We start from the raw sequence: 21026 nt of genomic DNA on the forward strand, positions 1-21026 counted from the left end.
GAGATTTCCGAGTCGTTACTTATGACCAAACCTCAAAGTTCAAATGTCATATCCTCATGTTAAGAAACTTCAGCACTGACCTTTGACTCCTTTCTATTAGACAGAAGCTGTGATAGCAAGTTCAAAGGGTTACAGGACATAGCTGAGGCATTACTGGCATTACCACTATATGAGGGATTACTTTGTGTTTGTGTATGTGTACACAAAAGCACATTTATGCACACATGCACACTACATCGCATGCCGATATTAGCCTACTGACATTTCACTCCAAGTGATGGTAACAATTCAGTGAGTGCTGCGAGCCAACATTTGGAGCTCCTGGGTCACAAAACAGAACATAATGCACCTAATTTAGACAAAGCACAATGCAGCTTCTGTTGTTACAGTGAAACTCGCCCCTCTCTGTCCCCAACACACATCTGCAAAATCATTAACAGATGTCTAAAGAGCCTCCTTCGGCCAGCGTATCACAAACACGCGCTCTACCTCACTATATTATTACATTTTCTCTGTCGCCATGCCTGGCTCCATTCCTCTGCATTTCCTCAATTCCATCCACACTGCTCACGTGCTGATGCACTCAGGCCACAAACACATGCAAACACTCACAAAGCAAAACACAAAATGTGCAGGAAGAACTTGCATCCTCACACACACTCACCTCTGGGCTCAGGGTCTTCCTCCCTTGTGAGGCTTATTATCCCTTTCCCACAAAACCATCATCACCAGAAACACATACTTTTCTCATGTTCTTTGTGTCTTTTTGTGCGACCCCTTCAGAGAATATGAATCTGTATCACTGTTTATTATTTCACAACATCAAAGCACTCTTTTTTGGGAGTATCATATGTAATTTCTATTTTGTAACAAAATGTGGAAAAATATTTATAAAAATACCCTCAAAAGTCTCTTAAGTCTGTGAAACACATTGAGCGTTTCTGTGCTCATTAAGCTGCATGGCTTTCGAGGAAAATGGATGGCAAAGGAGCCCTTCTTCCTTCACCGCAACCAGCACACCCTTCATCAGCTGTACTTAATAAGTGTCACCTCATAATTGAAGTGGACCTGGTTTCACGAGCCAAACAAAAAGTGTGAAAGGTGTGCCAGGGCAAGTGCTTGCCAGGCAGTTGAGCTGGGGGAGGCAAAATCTGGTGGGGTGAAGAAAAAACTGGATGGAGTCCACTGTGAGACACAACGCACTCAGGAATTTACAATTGGTCTCATAAAGCCAATGAAAAGCAGAACTCTAAAACAGCCGTCAGTAGTCATCTGAAGGAAAACACTGGGAGGAAGAAAGACATGAGCCAGTTAAATGTTCTGAATGGACAAAAACAAGCAGAGAGACAGAAACCCAGAGAGAGACAGAACATCACACAGTGTTGTTCAGTTATCTTTGATAACAAAGTATTACAAAGTTAACACCTGTAGATTTGTCCTTGCTAATAATTAACTATACCATGAAAAGTAAAACATGTAAAATGACTGGTGTGGACCACTACTTGGCAGCAGGATCAGAGCAGCCGGGTTTAATTAAATGGCGTGTGGTTTTCAGAGTAAAGTGATAATATCTATTAGGGCTTACAGGATTAGTCTCGCTTACAGGCGAATTCTGGAATGTAGACTGAGTGTGGTTACTCTCGTCGATCAGTGCAAATCCACAAGGCATTAGTCTGGTCACAGATCTAGAGGTTAGTGAACCAATATTGCTGGTCAGAGCTGGAACACAGTGGCCTCATTTGGGCCAAAACTAATGGAGTGCCTCCACAGACTGCCTCATAACCAGGTTTTGGCTTGGTTACACTGGCACTGGATTAGTTGTGTGTGTGTGTAAGAGAAAAAGTGAAAGAGAGAGCAAGGATGCAAGGCCAGGCCATGGACTATTAACCACCATATAGCAGCTGTTCTGGTGCTTGTGGAACCACACATTCATCACTGTGTCCTTGTGTTAAATTGTGTGACTGTTTTTGTGTGTGCAAGTCCTAAGAGGGTATAAATAGGTAAAAAGTAGAAACATGGGTTCATGTCCAAATCGCTCCCAAAGCTCTCTGAAATATAGTAAATGGAGGGGAAAGGGGGAATGAAACCCTGCATGGACAAGAAAATCAAATGGTTTGGAGCCAAATGATCCTGAATGAATATGTAAACAAAGTTGAGCTGGATTTCCATCAGACATCTGAATGAACTTCTGGTTGCTGCTGGTGCTGGCCTCCCACCTCATGTTCCACTGTTAAATTAGCACACTAGCCACTGAGGTTTTCCAGGGGACATGAGGAGATAGAGTAAAGGAGAAAGAGAGATAGAAGAGAAAGATGCTCATTACAGAGATAGTATAGGCGCTCTTTGCCTGTTTTGCTTTTGTTTGTTTGGCATTTGGCTTGTGTTTACCATTAGCGCGTAGGGTCAACATTCAGAGCCTGCCCGTTAGGCTTTCTCTCAGGGTAGCACACAACAAAAGCAGGAGTCTGCTTGTCTGCACATAGAGGCCTCTAGTCATGCCAAACAGGGGCCCGGGGTCACCTCATCTGTGCCCTCTGCCCATGTATGACCACCAAGGACAAACCAGGGCAAATATGCAAACCTCATGTGTATATGTATACATGATTGGATGGTGTGTGCGGGATGACTGTGTGTGTTGGCAGAGGAATAATTAAGGACATTCTGCAGCAACAACAACATACATGATGGGAACATTCGCCGCTTAAAACATCTGATGAGGCGTTCATTCAACTTTAGTTTGATGAACAAGTATATTTAGAAGATTGACCAGTAAGAGATTATCACTGAACTGTCCCTTTTGTGAATATAGAGTAACCACACTTAACATACAGTAAGCCCCTTTTTAGACATGCACCACATTGAGCAAATGTGCCAGCAATTTTACATGTTGGTCTCATGTTTGAATAATTCACTGGCATTCTTACTACAGTAGGTTGGAAGCTATGCACTTTTGTAAGACTATGAACACAGCTCAAGTCTGAATTGAATGTTGTTACATTAGTGGAGAAGCTACAGCACATAAAAAAGTTCAGTTAAAAGAGAGAAATGTCTTGTTGCGCCTTCTTAGGAACATAAATTTAGCATCCAAATATCATTGTTATGCATGAAGAAAATTAGAGTGCTCTCAATCTTCCTCAGCAGATGGAGTTTGCCCAGTTGTCATGGATGTTTAAATTTTCCTTTTTCTGAGTATTTTACGGAGATTCATGTTGGCTTGAAAGTTGAGACTGAAAATTCATCCTTGACCTTGGAAACATGAGCAGCCAAATGCATTAGTTCAATCAGGAAGGACTACAAAATTAAATGAGAATTCAGATGCTTTATTTAATAAAGGCCTATGTGAGCCATAGACAGGGCCTTTATACTGGTGGCATAGACTGAAATGACAGTTGAGAGACAAAACAGGTCAGCTGGTTCAAATATTCACCAGCTAAGATGATTATTGGATGATAGGAAAGCCTACAAACAAATCCCAGTATAATCATTACATAAAACATATTGACCTTTTGGTGAGATTTGGTCTAGAAACATATAATTTCATTGTTTTTCTTCCCCTTGCGGTGCAGGGCAAAAGAGGAAACACTCAGAAAACTAAAATAATGATCAGATCAGTCTCACTCACTCAATGTTCAACTTTCATCCATGCCTACTGCTTACAGTAGGAATATTCAGCAAAAATGCTTTACATAGAGCATGTGAGCAAATAGGAATTCAGTGATAGTCACAACTACTGTCTTTTTCATCTATACTTGAGCACCTTATCTAACAAATGATGAAATTTATAAATGTATTAGAGGATCCATTGTGATTGAGTTTCCCCTTTGTTTACATTTTCATTATTTAAGTCTTTAACTGCAAAATCTGCTTAAAAATCCATTGCTGATTCAGCCTGTGAGGGGACTGAGAACTCTCCATTAATCTCCATCTTCTTGTGCACCAAATGACAGATATCGCGTGAGCACTGCAGCTCTTTCTGTAATGGCCCTGTCACTTGTCATAGAGTCATTTATGCAACTGATATCTATGTTTGAAAGGCCAAAAGCCATTACTTTAACAGATAGATGAAGTCAGTAATGTTTGAAAAGGACTACACACATTTCCAATTCCACATTGCAATTCAACACTTCCTTTATACAAACACAACTCATACCCAGATGGTTGACCGGGGAGTGCTACGTCCCAGCTCAAACTTTTGGGAGCCATCAGTGTCAATAGATGACTTTTTTTTTCATACTGCATGCTTCTCAGATTTGGAATGGTGTGTTACTGCTGAAAGCCTTTTCCTGTTTTTGAATCTTAGATCCACATCCATGCTGTGATCACACTGCACGTTGATGGAACCATATCCACTGAGGATACATGGTCTGGATGCCAAAACTTTCTCTCAGTCTAAACATTCTCATACTGGATATTGAGAGGGACACTTCCCTCAACTCTTAATGGTCAGGTATGAGATTTAAGAGACAAATCAGTGATATATCCAAACCACTCACTTACTGGAGGAAGTAGTTACAGAAAGTCAAAGATTTGACTCTGTTTTATGTCCAAGTATGAAACAACAATTGAGGTGGTTGCTGAGAACTTGGAGAGATTTATGCAGGGTTTGAAGTGGAAAACTCCTTGTCTTGATGGGCTCTTGATGATGTTGTGGGTTGCTATAATCCGGGTGGTCAAGGATCCCAGCTGTCCCAGTTCCCTCAGCCATGCCATGCCAGCTGGATGCAGCAAGGCCCTGGGAGTCATGGGGACCACAGGGACACAAGCCAGAGAGGTGGGGGGGAACAGATTTACTGGGAGAATTGGTAGAATTAGTAGCAGAAGCATGGTTCAGAACATCCATGAGATTAGTGACATCTTTGATAGCAGCGCCTGAAGACAAAGCCAACAGTAACTGAAGACTTTGGCACCGTTTTCATGTGTGGAACAAAAACAAAAGGAGACAATGCGGTGTGAGAATGACAAAAGGAAACGAAGCTCTATGGGATCCACCGAGGATACATGTGAAATTGGCTCGCAAGTGACAGCCTTTATAAGACTTCATTGCTTTCACTTTGGATTCTAACCCACAGTGCTTTATTGGTATCTCGGGATGCCTCCACAGATTACCTCAATTACAGCAGATTGTCCCATCTGGCGCCTCCAAAGGCCCCTGAACCCCATCATTGACTGTCTGTCAATGAGTGCATACTTGTGTGTGTGTGTGTGTGTGTTTGTGCACGACTGCTTGTATGAGTCGTCTTCATTGTGTGTTTGTCAGGTTTTACATATCTAATGAGCGCTGTTTCACATCTCTCTGATGCTTATCTGTTCTTGACATGTGTGATTGTTCTCTGTAATATGCTCACGTGTACCTCCACCATTGCTAAATGTAGAATTGTTTGAGTATTATCTCTGTAGATGCTGAAGGGTCCACTTAAGCCAAGGAACAGGAGCTTAAGACATCAGCCGTCAAAATGCCTCAAGAAGGACAGAGCTGGACCAGGAGACGCCAGATGCCGGATCTTCAATTCAGAATTTAGTTTGTTTGTCATTACTGACATCTGGAAGGAGTGAGACGCATTCTCCAGATTTCACTCATTGTCTCCTTCTTTTAGTATATTCGATGTCCACTCCTCTACTCTGAAACAAAACTTAACATAACCATGCTGAGGCTATCAGGGTCAAACAAGGACATGAAGCTAAGACAATAGTTTTGGATCCAGTTATCTGGTCAGCTCTCCCTTCGATCTCTGCATTGTGTCAGGTTGTCAGAAAGATGTGTAGAGATAAATCCCCTCCAACAAATATTCACATCTGCTGACCAGATATACTGTACATACAAGTAAACACAAAAATATCAGGGAGAAAGGCAATGGTGACACGTTTACATTTCCTAATGCAATAATAGGGGGAGAGACAGAAAGTGAAAGTGAGAGCATGTGAAACTGTATCTTGAGGTGCCTGCAGGGTTTTATTATTGCAATCTTGCATCATATACTGGAAATAAACACGGTAAAAAAACACTGAGTTGCAATCAACCGTAAATCATCTCATTGCACAAGGCTTAGAGCATCAACATTGTGGTTGATTAGACACAGACACAGTAGTCAGTAACTTCTTCAAATGAAACACAGTGTAAAGACAGGACTTTGCAATCCTTGTTGGTGATGACAAAAGATGCTAAGTTTAATGCATTTGTCTTCTTCTATCCAATTTGTAACCATGTGAGCGCTATTGTTTGTAAATAATGCTCTATTTGTCACCACCCATTGGAGGGATTTGTATGTTTACGTGTGCATGTGATGGGGCTGTGATGGTGTGGTGCTGTATCAGTCCATCTCTTGCTTGTTTTTCTTCTTCTAATTGTCTCAAGGGGCCTCCCAATTTTATCACTTCCAGGCAGTTAGCTGGCCACCTGGGAGCTCAGGGCGTTGAGTGGTGTGCCGAGTGTGTAAAAGCACAACAGAGATGAATGCAAAAAGACAAAGACATCTGCGATTTCATGACTGAACCGAGAGGGTAAGTTGAGTCCTGCAAAGAGCCGACACAATTTGACCTTTTCTTCTCTTAAGCAAACACTCAGTGGAAACTCCTCAACACAGTGGAAAGAAAATACAAACACACACACGCGCGTGCACGTAGAGTAGATTGAGTGGAAAGTCCTAGTGTTTCAGTTCGGGAGAGCTGAGGAATCAAGCCCCAGGAGCAGGAGCAGTATTACAGGTCTGCATCCTCACTGATAAGCCAGATATTTCTCCGTTTTATCATGCTCTGACCTCTTGATTCACAAAGAGTGTCAGTAATCCTCTTGGACTTTCTGTTGTTTTTTTTGCAGCTCTCCCAGAAAATCTTAAGAGAAATCTTGCCTAGTTGCCTACTAATAGTTACAAGATTGAACCTGTAATAGGCATGAACCTGTTACTGTTACAGTAATTACTGGTTTGTTTGGAGATAGTACAAAAGCCCCAGGTGTTTTGTGGCAAATACAAATTAATCAAGGTGAAGCTGAAAACATCTGGAAACATTTCAATCTGCATCATTTAGCTGTGCATAATACGCACTGATTAGGTTTCCCATCACAATACTAACAGATGCTGCACTTGAAAGCACCAGAAGGGACACAGAATAATGAGGTCTGGGTCTTATTACAACGCCAGAAACTGATACAGACAACACATCGGATTGAAGCACTGATGTGTCGGGTCAGATCAATCAGTGCTGTCGTCTTCCTCATGAAAAGGAATTATACAGCTGCTAATCAGCATTTGAAGGACACATTTGCTTTATTTACTCTCATGAGATTGGACATGTGCAAATAGACCCCCATTTATAGCTCACACACACAGACCAGAAAACAAAGAGTCAAATACAGCCCACCGCACTGGTATGCAGACGCACACATGCACAAATACAAACAGGCACCTTAGTGAAAGTGGACTGCTGCAGCCACTACAGTGTGTTTGTTTTTGTGCGGATGGCCAATTCCGATGGGCGGACTTTCAAAGCCGTCTCTAATCCATTTGATTAGCTGAACCCAAGAACCTGGGCTGCAGACAAAGAGCTCTTTCACACATGCAGCCGCTGCTTACAGCTACATGTGATCTCAGGAATCTGTACATCACAAAACATTCTTCTGCATTCCACCTCCCTTCTCTCCCTTCCTTGCTGTTTGTGTTTCCCTCTCTTGCCTCAACTGATAACTGCAGTGTTTCTGATTTGATAAGATATATCAGTGTTGATCATCATGTTTTTCTTTCCCTGTACTTTGAAGATTTCAAGCTTGGTGAAAATGTTTATTTTTTTTAAAGTTTTCCTGCAAAATCATTACCCATTCCATTTACAGAAATATCATGACTCATGTAAAAACAAAAGAAACAAGCAATCCAACACACTACATTACCATAGAGTTAAATAAACTCCTCTAGGCTTACCAGAATTTACAGAATTACATATTTTAAAGGGTTCTCTGACAATAAAGTATAGCATTTCAATAAAGTTTAGAGAGGTGAATTGTCAAAATCAATGCAGTGGAGGTTGAGATATCCTGACTTTTAGCTGACTTTAATCCCTGAGTCAAGCTCCAAAAATACTAGATCCTTCGAGTGAAACATGATCGCACCTTTTCCTGGTAAATGGTCGTGTCTTACTAACTCCATGTCTCAAGTTTGTAATGTAGGCTTTCTGTTAAAAATCTGTAGTAGCGCTGAGACAACCTCTGATAATTTAGATGGGTATGTCAGGTGAGCACTATTGTAGTACTGTAGTATTGTGAGTAGCATAGTAGTGAATTTTTAAAATGCTTTCTCTATACTGTGAGCAACAAAAACGAAACTCATTCACTTCTTTTGTATTGGGGTGGAGGAAGAAATCTCAGAAACAGGTATATCAAAACCTGGACAAATATAACCAAAACTATCTGCATGAATAGAGCCCACTAGAGATAAAAGATATTTATTTGAACTAACCCTTTAATTGGACTGGTTCAGCAAAGTTCGGAGAAGCCCCAAAAGACCAGAATACAAGCCCAAATATCCAAATAACTGTAAATATTCTGACAACCACAGAAAATGTGTTTTTATTAGCTGAATTTATGATTTAGCCTAAGTAACACAGTCCAACTGTGCGATGAGGCAACAACGAGTAACTTTTAGTACAGTAAAATGTGTTTTCATTCTTACTTACATTTTCTGTTGCCAAATGTTTTTGTTGTTTTCTTTAACAATTTTAGCCGGTGCATTCAGTATACGGATACACTTCCTGAAAAGTGAAATCTCCCTGTAATACCCGAGACAAAAAAATATTTTGATTCTCTAGAGGAAACTGAGTTTGGATTTTTACTCATAATAAAAATGTCTCCACAGCTGTGATGTAGCTCTGGAGTCATCCTGAGGACGGCTGCTTTATTCCAAATCTTTTTACTGTATAAGCCTGAAATCTGTGTGTAACAGCTTATCCGTCTGATGAGTAGAAAAATACAGAACATCAGTTACCATTCAATCCTGTCCGATCATGTCGGGAGATTTAATTAATTAATTAAATAAATTAAGTTGTGCCACACATGTATCATTCCTGCTGCTGTGTGATGATTACAGGTATCTTATGAACTCAAAGTAAAGAATACTACACACAAACAGTAGTGAGCATCAAAAAGAACATGTTTTCTGCAAAACCTAAATAGCCATTTTTCATTAAGGGGTGACTTTGTTGCTTCCTCTTGTTTGATGGAGCCTGAAAGCAAGTCTCATGCCAAAAAAGTGAGAGTATGCAACCCTGACTTAGCCTAGGATTACATTACGCAATGATTAGAAAAATTCAATTTTGTTCCGCTATGACCCTGTTTGAACGCTTAGCTTGTTGTAAAAAAAAAACAAAAAACAAGCAACAAGTTAGACAGTATGTTTCACTTTTAAAAGAAAAAAACACATCACAGTATCTCAAGTAACGAGATTGGCTGGGGTTGCCAGAGTGTAAACTTCCACAAATCAAACCAAGAGCACAATGTTACCGTAAACTCTGATGGTTGTATCCAGCACGAGCTCCATGCAGTGACAGAAAAGTAGTCTAACAGTGCTAGGCGTGAATGGGGCTTAAAAGTAGTTAGCTAATGATATTCTCTGTGGTCTACACTAGCATTATTTACTGCTGTAGATTGTAAGTTGGTTAGACGAACATGCTAACGTTTAATCAATTCACAGTGTTTAATCAATTCCTTGCCCCAATTGGTCTTGATTTTTTAGTTTGGGACAGTCTAAAAAACAGACACCACCCTCCAAACTCTTTAAATGTGTAAATGCATGTGGGGAAAGCCAAAACTTTACTTTCTGTCATGCCTAATTACAGACACAAAGCTATGATTGAATCCTAGTTTGAGGGAAGGGTTTAGCCTTATTTTTCGGACAGAAAAAGCATCAGCTGAATGGTGTAATTAGTTAATTTATTCAACTTAATTCCTTGGGTTCAAGGCAAGATGAATTCATTTTGGTCTCATCCTTTTTATCGCTGAAATTTAAAAACTTATTCCAATAGTATGGAAAAACTAAATTGCTGTAATTGCCACAGAGCAAAACTGACAGTGTTCATTTTTCAGTGTTAATTGAAATCAACAGAGTTCAGAGTTATTTTAACACTTTATCAAAACTAATACCTCAAGTGTTAGTAGGTGTGGATTTTGATTGTTTCAAAAATTTTCACACTCCAAGTGTTAAATTGACCACACTTTCATTTCCAGTGAAGAAATGCCCTCCAGAATCTGTGGTCGCCATTTTTCTTACTGCGGTGGTAAGTTTTATTCGCTCAAATTTAAAGTTTTAGTTTGATATTAGCACAAGTAATGTCAGTAAGTGTGAACTGAATTGCATTTGTATGAAAATATTTTATCTGTAAGTGTCACATCCCATTTTTAAATGTTTTTCGTTGAACTGGCCGATTGCTAGCATGAACTCAGTAGATAGCTAATTTAGCACACTCTGACTGTAGGGAGAATATAATGAATGTTGCTTTTAATAAACGTGTTTTTCTTTCTTTTCACCTGAAACTGTCGAAGCCTATATACCGACTGTGGGGTGAACTTGGAAGCCTACAACCGGAGAGCACATTTGGGCCGAACAGGACAGGCACAGCATGGGAGAGAGGAGACAAAGGTCTGTTAAGTTTTAACAGCTTTCGGAGGAACTTGTCCAAAATTTTGCCAGTGGTACATTGAGTAGCTTTAGGTTTAGTAATAGCTTTGCTAGCCACAATCAACACTGGCAGCATATAGCTTTGCACTGAGCCTGCTTTGTTAGAAAAAGCATGGCGACTCAAGCACCCCCAGACGAGGCGCTCTGGATTTTTCTTCCAGACCAGACACGAAACAGTCGCAAAGCGTAGCCCACTTCCTTTCAGCGGCCATTGATTGGACTACAAATACGGGCTACAGCGCTGAGCTGTAGCGATAGTTTCAGCACCCATAGCCCAAGGCCCTCTCTAGAGCCAGTGTTTGGTTTGTCGATTCTGGGCTACTGTAGAAACATGGTGGTGCAACATGGCGGGCTCTGTGGAAGAGGACCCTCCCTATGTAGATATAAAGGACTTATTCTAAGGTAACGAAAACACGAAGATTCTTAGTCTCAGGTGATTATACACTAATTAAAACATACTTATGAATATTATATTCCATTTCTGCCAAGTGAGTCCTGCTAGATGCCACTAAATTCTACACACTGCACCTTTAAATGCAACACATTTTAGGATGACGATATTATCTGGTTTTGAATTATCACTTTCCTTTAGAAAATTGGGTTTGTTGTTGCATTGCCACACAAATAAACAATGATAGATGTTTAGATTTGTTTATGTATAGGCTACTCAAGTAATTTATTTATATTATTATTGAGAGAGAGCTGTATGCTATTACTGTATAGCTTATGCAATTTGCAGTAAATGAGCTAAAACATGCTAGACCAAGTATGGTCCTTTTTAACCAAGGGTATTTTAGCTAATTCTAAACATGTGCAAGATGTTTGTAAGTAGATTGTATATGTTTGGTTGTATGTGTTATATATACCATTCTTCCCTTTGAACGTGGTGATATGCTGGTTCCTGTAAGGGAGTGAACAAATGGGTCAGGGTACCAAAGACAGAGGATGTCTACAATTACCCCAAATTTTTACAACGAGGTTATCTGAGTGTCATATGTTTATTCATGCCTACAGGGGTTTCACTGTTGGTGTATGTTTAACTTGAAATCATATTATGTTATGACGCTTAGTGAAGTTATCTTTTCTGTTTTAGTGCTGGCAAAATTCAAGCCAGGTTTTACTTCCTTGATCCTGAAGGATTCTGCAGGAGTGGAAGAGGATTTAGACATATTTGATTAACTTTTGAAGTCATCTGAGGTGTCTTTCAAGGCCTTCACTGAAGAGTGCAATGGTAAGAAATTGCAGCCTTGTATTTCTCTCAAAATTAGTTGTTTAATGTAATAATTTGTAGCTAATGTATCTGTTATTAATCTTGTAAACTGAATTTTACAGCACAAGTGTATGTGTATGAATCTTTCATTTAGTTATGTTGTGGATGTGTACTACCTCTGTACATACTGTGGCAACAAATTTCCTTGAGGGACCATAAAGAATCTATCTATCTATCTATCTATCTATCTATCTATCTATCTATCTATCTATCTATCTATCTATCTATCAAAGCTGTGTGTGCATTCTTAGACAACAGTGTCAAGGAGTCTTCTTCAGAGGGTTCATCTTTCACAGAGTGGTCTCCATCATGTGTATCCAAAGGGTCATCATCGAGTTCAGATTCAACAATAATACTTGAATCTACCAAAGCTCGGAAAAAACAGCTGATTGAAGGACCCACTGACATCAACATTGGAAGAGATGTAAATTATCTTTAAACTAGGGTCTGATATGTTTTAACTGAAGCTGTTGATAGCTGATAGCTTTTGTACCAATACTCAATATCTTTAAATTTGAAAATCACCAAAAAACAAAACAAGAATACAGCTCATGATGAAATGATCAAATGGAACGTTTTCCATGAAAGGTCAACCAGCTGGTGAGGAAAGACATGGACACACCAATATCCAATACTCCTAAAATGCTCATATCAGCCCTGATATATTGGTCTAAACCTACATTAAAACATTACCTTGTTGTCACATTTCAATGATGCATCTGTCTCTTATCAGGAGAATCCCTCCCATAAATGTCCGCATCACATACGCACTTGGCATTACAACCTTGCTCGCAAACTTGAAGGACCTGGATTCAAAGAATAGTTATGTATGTATTGACATTAAGATACATCCATGCTGTCATTACTTTATGAAAGCATTGATTATGCTGCTGTCTTTTCCCATGGTGCAGTCGAGGGCATCATATTATGAGGCTAATTCAGATCAGTCAGTCATTTAGGCAGTTATCTGTCTCTTTGTCAGATGGCCTCTAGAGGGCATCTTTGACTGTGAGATGTAGTGTTTCCCAGACAGTAGGACAATGTATAAAAATTGATCTAAATTGATCTCTAATGCGTCTGGCGTCATATCACGTCATGCCTGTCATTTGGAGATGCATAGACAGCAGCACTGAACTCAATCCAACAGTCTCCTGCTGTGAAAACCAAAGTCATACTTAACATTCCACAATTTGCTCCAAACTGGCCTGTGTTAGTAATAGGATTTGTAAACAGTAACCTGATAACTCTTCTCCTGCCCTACAAACGTAAATGGCAGGTAACGTTATTACCTTGTGCTATTTAAGTAACTTTATTGGAATTGTTTAACCCATGATCATGCCATAGTGCTTCAGTGCATTGAATTGAACACACATGCCACAGGTCTGTTTAGGATCTGTGGTTGTTCTCAAACAAGTAAGAGATTAACCTTTTTTCTTTTAATCAGTAGGAACATTTCTGTGATCACCAGACTGGTTCCAGTTACCTGGCATGAGGGTTGAAAACTGTCCAGCGCAACTCTGCTCAAGAGATCAAGAAACCCAAGACCACTTTTCAAGATGGCCCTAAGACTCATCGCAGCATGTGTTCAATTGTGAGGCAGTTGTCAGATGATGAATGCAAGGAAACAATGTGGGTGATGAGGCACTCAACTGACACGACCCTTGTCAAAGACAAAATGAAGGCAACATTTCAGCACAGACAAAAGGTGGTTCAAGACCCAACCACAGCATCCACTGTCCTAGACCTTTTTCCAAGATTCCTGGATAGATTTCAAGATTCCACCAGGCTTGGAAAAACATAAAATGAATTGTTGACAGCTTTGTGGTTGCTTTATTTGTTTGCTCTCTAATTTGTTTTTTTGTGTTTTTTTCCAATGTTGTGTTTAGTGTTTAAGATTGACCGAGACTTCATAATGCTCTTTGGTGAGGAAGTGTGTGGTAAATTCCTTGCAAAATGGCCAACATTCTTCAAACTGAGGATCATCGCAGATTGAAAAAATCTACCTCAAAGTGCACATGTGGATGAGTTACTTTTGTCTGCACAACAGGAGTCTGATGAAGATGGTAAGAGTAAATTGGAGACAGTATTTCACATGCCTCTAGGGCATTCATTATATTCCCTGTGAAGTCAACACAACGTATCATTAGACCATACCAGTGTTTTTTCATGTTTTGGCCCCTTTACTACAAATCTCATATACTTAACATTACTTCTGACCATTTTCCAAATCATACTGTGGGTTTTTAGATTGATGACTGATGATAGATTGATCAATTTTCCTACCTTACAGGCCGCCGTTCGTTTCCATTTATTTCAGTATGGTATGAAAATCAACTTCCAGAGACTTTAAACTTGCATGTCCAAAAAGAAAAAAAAGTATAAAATGTTACTAATGTTACAACTAAATATTCACTGTGATAGGTTCCCTATCTCAAGCAAGTTTCAAGTCTCTGGAAGTTGATTTTCATACCGTACTGAAATGAATGGAAACCGGTGGCTGTCTTGAAGGTAGGAAAAATGAATCAATCTAAAAACCCACAGTGTGATTTGGAAAATGGCTGGCAGTTAAGTATATGTGATTTGTAATAAATGGGCTAAAACATGAAAAAAACACTGGTATGGTCTTTTAAGTGAAAATAATTGCTATGGTGTTAATTCTCATTCTCTAGTATGGGACTGTTAGGTGGTTGCCATCCTTTTGCTTCTTCAGGTTACCTCCAACTTCCAAGGACAAGAAGTCTTCAGAGACACATCGGATGCTGCTGACTGCCCGATGAAGTTCATGAAATTATGTTCTTAAAACTGTATATGTCACATTAGATGTCAACTGATATGGGGTTTTCATGGGCTGATACTGATTTTGAGATGATGACAAGAGGACCCGAAGTGATGCAGATTTTTTTTTTTTTTCAACACAGGAGCAGCTTTGTCTTCATTAAAATTAATGGTGCACGTGAAAACAAAAATAATTGTGCACTTGGAGTATTGGAAGCATTGGAATATCTTTTCTTAATTCTAGGCAGCAGTGCTGGCACTCAAACCCAAAATCCAAATTTTATTCCATGTGATTCATTCGCTCTCTCTCTCTCCCTCAGGTGGGGAGAAGCATGGAGACCTTCCTCAAGGAAACTGGCCCTGCTCAGCCCTTTCTCCTGTGCGTCAGAGAAAGAAACAACAGCATCTAGAATTTCTACATCGTCCTGGACCAAAAGGTCATTCCCTGTATGAAGCAGACCGGAGCTGGTGCCTTTTGACGAGCTCTTCGAGGTACATTTTGTTTTTGCTGTGTCCTGGATGAGGCGTTCTGCAACTTCTACATATTCATCCAGACCACCGTGTATGGCATTGATGTTGGCAGTGTGAAGGAGAGTCCTCGGGTCGAGGAAATTAGAGCAAGAATTCTTCGCTGTGCAGTTTGAAAAGGAACACATCTTTGACTGGAAATATGTTCACATGTTCACATTTGCAAGGTACACCACACAAGTTGTTCAAAGTTATTTAGACATATGAAGTTCCAGCTCTGTGCCCAGGAACGTCTTTACATTTGAACTGTGGAGAGCCTGGATGTTCATTTGTTTTTTACACATACTCTGGTTACAAGCGGCACTTATCTTGAGCACATGGAGACTATGTTGATTCAGATCTCGTGAGCAATTTTGAGTTTGAGCCTGGAGCTTCTGTTTGGCAGCCAGTAAATGCGGATCCTCCCGCAACTGTCACTACACACATTTCAATTGAAGAAAGGCAAATACTAGACATGTGCAGCTCTGTTACTGCTCAAGTGCAAGCCTCTGGAGTTCCAGAAAGTACTGTGCAATTTTTAGTTGGTTCAATGGAGGAACTGATTAATAACATTTCATGCTCATACAAAAGATGCTGATGCATCTAGAGAAACCTTAGAGAAAGTTGAGGATTGTTTTGAGCAGCTTGAAAATCCATTGTCATGTCAGAATCTAAAAGGATGAGATATTTTGAGGAAAAATGGAAAATAGTTGAACCTGTAGACCATATTCTTGGTGTGAGTTTTGATACACGCAGAGATAATACAACAGGCACAAATAGGCAAGTTCCTGTCAATAAGTTCATGTATGTACCCATCATGGGGTCTCTTTCATATATGTTTAGGAAAAGTGAGTTCTGTAACAGTTTCCAAAAAGCAAAACCACACCAGGAGGGTTTTTACAGAGATATAAATGATGGCTTCTACTTCAGGAATCACAGTTTATTCTCTCAACAAGAACATGCTCTTCAGATCCAGCTCTACTTTGATGATTTTGAAACTGCCAATCCATTAGGCTCAAAAAAGGGGAGCGCACAAACTTGGCTGTATTTACTTTATTTTGAGAAATTTGCCACCAAAGCTCAATTCTGTGTTGATGAACATTCATCTTGTAGCCCTCTTTCACTCAGAGGACTTAAAAAAATGTAAGTTTGATCCTATTCTAAAGCCACTTGTTGATGACCTAAAGATTTTAGAGACTGATGAATGCAGGAGCCCTTTTCAGCCACACCTGTGAAGGGTTCAGTTTTTCAGGTTACTGGTGACAACTTAGCTTTACATGGCCTTTTTGGTTTTGTTGAATCGTTTAGTGCATATTATTGTTGTTTGATTTTTTTTAACTGGTAAGAGAGAGTTGCAATCAATTTTTAGTGATCATCCAGGTTTAACTTTACATTCAAAAGACCTTCATTCAGAACACCAAAATCCTGCTTTGGCCTCAACATTTGGTGTCTGCTCAGTTCCCTCCAGCTGTTCCATACTTCAGACAACTACGCAGCAGATATAATGCAATCTACTGGAAGGAGTGGTGCAATATGAGTTAAAGCTTGTGTTTCAGTACTTGATTAAGAACTCCATATCTTTGAGTTCATTGTCAGAGAGAGTTATGAGCTTTAATTATGAATATACACAGAGAAACAACAGGCCGAGTGGGATAAAACTGGATGACAATAGCAAAGATCTTAGGCCTTAATGCTGTTCAGTCATGGTTCCTCTTACACAATATCCCATTGATGTTTGGAGATTTAGTTTACAGGAATGATAGCTGTTGGAACATCCAACTCATCTTAATTCAAATCGTAAACATTGTGTTTCCACCAATTGCAACCCATGGTATGACTTGCTATTTGAAACATCTGATTTTTGATCATCACAAGCTTTTTAAATCTTTCTTTCCAGAACGAAATTTGATTCCAAAGCACCACCTAATGATCCATTACCCAAGCTGTATGAGGAAAACGAGGCCACTCATACACATGTGGTGCATGTGGTTTGGAGGAAAGCACAATTTCTTCAAAAAGTCTTTAAAAACATCAGAAAAACACTGGTAAAGACACATCTGAATCAGTTGGCTCTTCATTTTGAGAATTTTTATTTTAAAAGATTGCAGTTTGGCCCCATTACTGAAGTCATGCAGTTTAGAGGGCAGTGAGGCGCTAAATTAAACTTTTGATGTGTTTTGTAATGTTTCCACAACTTCTTGGGTTAAAAGCTATGGCACGGAGTATCAGGTTGGCATGTATGTATGTTCTGATGTTGAAAATGAGATGACTTTGTTCAAAAGGATTGGCAGTATAGCTAGTTGTTGGAGATGACAACACTTATGATCTAACTTGTAAAGTCTCGACAATGTATTTTGATGATCATTTAAAAGCATTTAGTATTGAGGAGAAAACAGATGGCTTCACACTGATCTGTGTAGATGACCTGGTGTATTACAGACCTTTTTTGTACTTATTTGTATGACTCCATGCTTAACTGTTCAGTTCATGAATTATGTTTGTAGTGTACCTGCCTTTTAATACACAATATTTTTGTGCAAGTTGTTGTCTTGTATTTTTTGTGACTGATAGGTATGTGGGGTAGGTGGTTGTGGTGGGTATAGTGGTTGGAGGAGGCATTGGTTGTTCACAACTTTCTACATCCTCAGAGTTGACTGTGTTACACCCATTAGTGTAACTTTATTGCAGTGTAGTCTGGTGGTGTTGATTTTCTAAAACTGACACTAGTGTAGAGTATTATCAACACTACTCAGTATTAGCTAGTGTTAATTTTCAACCCCTTACAGGGTGAGTGTTAAAAAATTAACACTCTCAGAGTTAATTTAACACGTGATTTTGCTGTGTAGAATTCGTTTAACTTAAGTCTCAAAGCCATCAAAAAGTTCCTACAATGTTTGAGAATGTGGCCATAAACAAATCTGTTTTAGATGTAAAATAGAGGCAGTAGAAATAAATTCCTCCTTGTGACTTTTATGCCAACATGTCATTAGCAGCTCCCATGTGTTGCCATCTCTGGTCCTGAAGCTGATTTGGGAAAAGTAATGGAAGGGCCATCTGGTTCAACAGGGCCTCTTGACATTAAATGTCTTCTGTTAAAAGACCACGGGAGAGCCCAGGGAGGACTGACATGGTCAAACTCACGTGAATACCGCCATCTAGTCAAAGCCTAAACACATGATTCAGTGAATGAAGTATGCATTGTTGTAAAACGGCGGTGATCAGAAACCCTCAGAGGAACCTTCAAATCTGTAGTGTGAATAGCTGGGAGTGAGTGTTCTTCTTTTAAAAAAGACCAACACTGGATCAAAGTTTTAACAAGTCACCTTTGCTCTCTACTCATCCATCCTCAGTTCCATCAAATACTTCAGCTTTCATGTTACAAACAGGAAAAACGTCAGCAAAGGGGGATCATCTTGTGTTTTTTTGTTTTCATGGCTTCTTGCTGGGAGCTGATGGGTAACCTTTTGGAACATTTGAGCACAAGTCATCCCTTCCTCCCCCGTGTGAGCAGCTGTTTACTGGACCTTAAGAAAATGGGCATACACAGATACTTTTTAGTGCTAAATGCATTAGTCTTGACACCATGTATACCCCCTTCTCCTACAAACACATGCATGAATGCACACACATGCGCACATCTGCCGTTTTTAATGGAAAAAGTTGTCAGACGCGCACTTTCTTATGACTGCTGCAATAAATAAAACAACAGCATGTCAAAACATTTAATGAAATGTGCATTAGGTATCATCCCAAAAGACCAATTTAAAGGTGTGTTCCACAGTTTAATAGATTGTTCCAGACAAAAGCACTTGGGACAGAGGCTGACTGAAAGCCTGCCTGCCTATGTGTGTGTGTGTGTATATGTATGTATATGAATGTGTAGGTTGTGCAGCATATGCAGGATTTTTATGCGACACAGAGGAGAGGCAGATCTGGGTTAAGGAGGGAGTGCCGGTGTGACGGGATTCTGGAAGCAAGCGGTCTCTTGTCTCTTGGGTCCATCTCTGTTCTGCTTGCTGGAGACACTGTGGCAGCAACAGTTAATTAAATGTTTTCCCAGGGACAATGACCACAAGCTCTCTAAAACACTATTACCTTCACATTCTGTTCAGGCAGAAACACAAAAGCAATACATGTTTAATTTAAAGACATCAGAAAACATCTAGGATGGGCAGGAGCAGAGACAAAAGTTGGTTTGTGTTTTTGCCTGAGCGTGTACGCATGTGTGCCTGTCTGTGTGGTAATACCCATGACAGATTGTTCTCCTAAAAAACTGCGTAGTTAAATAAACACTATGCACACACTATATTCTTTGTTCATGGAAGATGTTTGGCATTGAGAGGTACACAACTATGATTGCTGCTTGTCTGCAATATTGTGTTTTGTGTTTCATTTGTATGGAACAGAAACAGATGAACCATCTATAAAGTGTACAGTGTGACAGAGCTATCCAGCTTTGGCAGGTACCTTCAATTCTTGCCTTTTGTTTTTTTTTTTTGTTTTTTTTTCTCACCGTGTCTTTCACCCCATGCTCCTAGCCAGCTGTGAGTCTGTCCAGCCAGTCAGTGTGAGACATCTGGGATGCATTGGACCTGTGAGAGAGGAGAGAGAGGGGGGCAGCTGGAACCTATCAGAGCCCAGGAGATCAACAGATCTATTCTGTGTGTATGGGACCTGGCCTGTCCTGAGCTCTAAACTCATCCGCTTTCCCATTCAGGAATGATGACAAGGTAGGGATGATACTGTGTTTAGAAACTGATCTACTGTTCACTTGTGTGTTTCAGGTTTCCACAGATTGCACCAGCCTAAGACAGAAGTTGTTGCCAAAGGCCAAAGAGGAGGGATTTGTTGCTCTGTGAATGTTTGTCAGGGGTGATGCAGATTTTAGTTTCAGTTATTCTGTCTTTTATTAAGTCTTTTAAAAAAGGACTTGGGAACCACTATATACATTTTTGCAGACTGTAATATTACCCTCCTGTCTCTTCCTCTCCTCTTTTTTGGTTAATGTTCAGTGTCTTGGGGTGGGGTGAATGTTTTTTTCTGTTTTGTATGCTGTTTGTATTTTTATAACAAATTCTCACAAAAATAAAACAATAAAAGAAAATGGATGTCCTGAGGAATAAGCTGTGCTCCTGACTGGTAAACTCATTACTGTTCAACAAAAAATGGGTGTAATTTCTTCTTGTGCCTGAAAACCTAAAATACAAAGGAGAACATAGTGTAAACAGTTTTCATCCTAAAGGTAGATTTTTTATGTAGGTCTGTCAGGCTACAACTTTGGTCCAGATGGAAGTATTGTAACAACTATTGGATGGATTGCCATGACATGTTTACTTATTCCTGGTCCCCAGAGGATGAAGCCTACTCACTTTGGTGATCCACTGAACTTTTATCTAGCGCCACCAGTCAGTCAAAGTTTTCACTTATCCAGTGAAATATCTCCACTTCTCCTGGATGGGGTGGTACAACATTTGGTACAGATATTCATAGTTCCCAGATTATATATCCTAATGACTTCAGTGAGCCCCTGGTGCTTCCTCTAGCGCCACCATGAGGTTGACATTTACTGTTTTAAGTGAAGTGCTCGACTAACTATTGGATTGATTTCCATGAAATTCGGTGCAGAAATTAGTCAATCAGACAAAATCAGGATGAACTGTAATAATTTTGGTGATCCATTCATTTTTTTATCTAGCATCATCATTAGGTCAAAAAATTAATTTGGTATGTTTAAAAAAGTTTAAAAAAGGTATTTAAAAATACCTGAAAATTATTATTATTATTATTATTATTGTTATTAATAATAATAATAATAA

General features: G+C 39.6%; 2 long non-coding RNA genes across 7 annotated transcripts; both read left to right on the forward strand.

Annotated features, from left to right (window-relative positions):
* Positions 1-9479: 9479 nt before the first annotated feature.
* Positions 9480-17922, forward strand: LOC121894999. 6 transcript variants are annotated; one of them, XR_006095646.1, is made up of 5 exons: positions 9480-9630; positions 10208-10257; positions 10523-10619; positions 11752-13991; positions 15024-17922. It is a non-coding gene; the product is annotated as an uncharacterized LOC121894999 (long non-coding RNA). The 6 variants fall into 6 exon arrangements; XR_006095647.1 differs by lacking the exon at positions 9480-9630 and having other exon boundaries at positions 9646-10257; positions 11752-11889; positions 12662-13991; XR_006095649.1 differs by lacking the exon at positions 9480-9630 and having other exon boundaries at positions 9661-10257; positions 11752-11889; positions 13373-13991.
* A 142-nt stretch (positions 17923-18064) lies between these two features.
* LOC121895001 lies at positions 18065-20259 on the forward strand. Its single transcript, XR_006095651.1, has 3 exons — positions 18065-19673; positions 19749-19871; positions 19995-20259. It is a non-coding gene; the product is annotated as an uncharacterized LOC121895001 (long non-coding RNA).
* Positions 20260-21026: the final 767 nt, after the last annotated feature.

The sequence above is a fragment of the Thunnus maccoyii genome, chromosome 4 (assembly GCF_910596095.1).
Source record: "Thunnus maccoyii chromosome 4, fThuMac1.1, whole genome shotgun sequence".
NCBI lineage: Eukaryota > Metazoa > Chordata > Actinopteri > Scombriformes > Scombridae > Thunnus > Thunnus maccoyii.